We start from the raw sequence: 3884 nt of genomic DNA on the forward strand, positions 1-3884 counted from the left end.
AATGAAATTTACTATTGAAGGTATTATATTGTGTAGGCAAACTGTGTGTGAATTTTGACTTGGGGTAGGCTCATTGAAAAGGCATTTAATCTTCCCAAGCCAGTTCGACACAAGATTAAACAAAAGACTTAGCAAACGTTTTAAAGTCTAGTTAAAAATTGCCTAAGAGTTCTCATCTCACTTGTACCCAATTTACTTCTGCTTCTCTGTGGTCACTACTGCTGCCCAGGAAGCAATTTTGCAAGCATTTATGTGGCTGGGAGCCATGTATGAGTCAATTAGATTGCCTATTTTTTAAATCTCTAACAGTTTATAGAACACACTAGCCCCCTCTCTCACACTGTATCAGGCCTAGATTCTGCCCTTTTGAGGAAGAATACATTAGACCAAAAAAAAAAAAGGAATCTCAATGGGATCAAGAGAAAGGTCTCAAGCTCTGCTCCTTTTCCTCCTTTAAAAAATGACATGCAAACCCCACTCTTTGAAACACTTCCAATGCTCAGATTACAGCTATTCTTTGTTCATGGAATATAATAGATTCTCCCTTTTCCAACCTCCCACATCCCTTAGTCGCCTGGATTTGTTTGTTTCACATGGGCTCAGCCATGCTGCTTATCAAAATGGCAAATAACTTCTTATGGCACAGCTGTTTTGCATGAATATATGTCACTAAAAGAGAAAGTTGATCAGCTGAAACACTGTCTGCTCAGTATCACTCTAGGCCAGTCTGTACTAACCTAAATAGACTGGACTAATAAAAATACACGAGCTTATTAAAAACCACAGAGCAAAAATATCTTTAATTGCCTTTGGGGGCAGCAGACTTGCCCTCCTTCCTCTTTTTCTTCCTTCCTTCTGGTCTTCATTCCTATGTGTTGATGTGTTAATGAAGCTAATATTAGCATGCGTTTGTATTCTTAGAGCACAAGGCAGATGTCTAGCCCACTAAGGATGAGAGGAAAACTGCTGGAAAAAAAATCAACCTTGAAATTCAACTTCCTGTGTTTGCGTCATAAGAACTTGCACGACTTGTCTTGATAAGATAACTAGACACTGTTTTACTCTGCATGTTCATTCTATATTTGGTCTGCAGGAATTGATGTTGGCTATAATTTCACACAAGCAGGGGCCAAACCTTTGTGCTCATAATTGCAGTCCAAGAACTAAGCCAACTATGACACAGTAGATGTGAAATAAATACTAAAGGATACATTGACTTAGAGTCAGTCTGGGTAGACTAGAGAAACAAATCCATAGAAACTCATATGTGGGAGAGTTTTATATAAAGGGTAATTGTACTTTTGGAAAGCATCCCAACCCAGTCCAGTTCAAGCCCATCAATCCGATATTAGCCCATATGTCCAATACCAATCTTATAAAGTCCTCTTCAGACTCACGAAACACATGCAATGATGCCGAATGCAGGCGGATCACAGGCCAGTGGGTAAAAAGGTTTTGGATCCAGTGACATTGTAAGCATCTCAGCGCTGACAGAGGTCTCCTTGTGGCTTCTCCAGTTCCCAGGACTGCATCAGGGTAGGTCCATGTGGCTTCTCCTCAGGGATGTCTCGCAGGAAGTGAGCTGAGAGAGAAAGTGTCTCCCATCTCCAAGGAGGAAGTACCAGATTTCCCAGAATCCTCAGGAAAAGCTATGCCCACACAGAGGCCTCATTGGCTATGATCCGATGAACAGATTAGACACCACACCTTCACTCTTAATGCTCAAATTGACAAATGATTATATAACTACCACACTTAGGTTGACTTTTTCTGAACATCTAAGATTTCTTTTATTATTATTAACATTTTATTGGGGGGCTCTTACAAAGCTTACAATAACGCATCATTCAATTGTATTAAGGACACTTGTACATATGTTGCCATCAACATTTCCAAAACATTTTCTTTCTACTTGAGGCCTTGGTATTAGCTTCTCTTTCCCCCCTTGCCTCCCCGCTCTCACACCCTCGTGAATCCTTGATCAGCTAGAAATCCAACTTTGTGATGGGTTCCCCCTCCTCCACCCCCACAGTTCCCCACCCTCATGATATCGCTACTCCCATTACTGTTTTAAGGGGTTTATCTATACCAATGTGTGTACACCAGTCTAGCCAGATTTGTAAGGTAGAACTGGTCAGGGTAATGGGGGACAGGGTGGCGGAGGGTGGGGGGGAGAAGCATTCAGAAACTAGAGAAATGATGTGTGTTTAATCAGTGCTATTCTGCACCCTGACTGGCTCATCTCTTCCTTGTGACCCCTCTATGAGGGGATGTCCAATTATCTACAGATGGGCTTTGGGTCTCCACTCCAAGTTCCTTCTTTCACATCAATATAATTGTTTGTTTGGGATATTTTCATACCTGATACCTGATCCCATCGGCACATCATGATCACACAGACTGGTGTACTTCTTCTTCTATGTGGACTTATTGCTTCCCTGCCAAATGGATGCTTGTTTGCTACATCCTTTTTTTCTGAATCATTCTATTGGGGGCTCTTATAGTGCTTATAACATTCCATACATCAATTGTATCAAGCATATTTGTACATTTATTGCCTTCAACATTTCCTAAACATTTATTTTGTATTTTAGCCCTTTGTATCAGCTCCTCTTTTTCTCCCTCTCATGATCCCTTGATAAATTATAAATGATTATTTTTTCCTGTCTTACACTGTCTGCTGTCTCTCTTCACCCATGGGGGGGTGTGTGTGTGGATTATACATCGATCATTGAGATCTCCCTTCCTCCTCTGCTCCCCCCACCTTCTCCCTACCCTCCTGGTATTGTTATTCCCAATTCTGTTACTAAAGAGTTTATCTGACCTGGATTGTGTGTGTTGTGAGCTCTTATCTGTACCTGTGCACATGCTCTAGTTTAGTCAGAACTGAAAGACAGAACTGGGGTCATGATAGTGGGGGGTGAGGAAGCCTCATTGAACCAGAGGAATATTGTGTGTTTCATCAGTGATAAACTGTGCCCTGGTTGACTCATCCCCTCCTTGTTACCCTTCTGTGAGGGATGACCTATTGCTTACCGATGGATTTTTTTTGGTTTCTGCTCCGACCCACTTCATTCTCAACAATATGTTTGTGTTGTTGTTTTGGGTCTTCTGGTGCCTGTTACCTGATCCCATTGACATAACATGATCACACAGACTGGTGTGCTTCTTCCTTGTGGGCTTGTTGCTTCTCTGCTAGATGCTAGATGGCTGTTTGTTTGACTTCAAGCCTTTTTTTTTTTCCTGGTAAGTTTTCATATTTTGGGTTTTTATTTATTTATTTATGAATCATTTTACTGGGGCTCATACAAGTCTTATCACAATACATACATACATACATACATTGCATCAAGCACATTTGTACATTTGTTGCCATCATCATTCTCAAAACATTTTCTTTCTACTTGAGCCCTTGGTATCAGCTCCTCATTTTTATCCCCTCTCTCCTCACACCCCCTCCCTCCTGAACCTTTGATCATTTATAAATTATTATTATTTTGTCATGTCTTATACTGTCTGACATCTCCCCTCAGCCACTTCTCTGTTTTCTGTCCCCCAGGGAGGGGGTTATATGTAGATCTTTGTGATCGGTTCCCCCCTTCTGTCCAACTTTCTCCTTACCCTCCTGGTTTCACCACTCTCACCATTGGTCCTGAGTGATTCACCTGTCCTGGATTCCCTGTGTTTCAGTTCCTATCTGTACCAGTGTACATCCTCTGATCTAACTGGATTTGTAAGGTAGAATTGGGATCATGATAGTGGGGGAGGGGAGAAGCATTTAAGAACTAGAAGAAAGTTATATGTTTCATCATTGCTACACTGCACCCTGACTGGCTTGTCTCCTCTCCACGACCCCTCTGAAAGTACTTCCCCTCATTCACAAT

The sequence above is a fragment of the Tenrec ecaudatus genome, chromosome 15 (genome assembly GCF_050624435.1).
Source record: "Tenrec ecaudatus isolate mTenEca1 chromosome 15, mTenEca1.hap1, whole genome shotgun sequence".
In the NCBI taxonomy this organism is placed as follows: domain Eukaryota; kingdom Metazoa; phylum Chordata; class Mammalia; order Afrosoricida; family Tenrecidae; genus Tenrec; species Tenrec ecaudatus.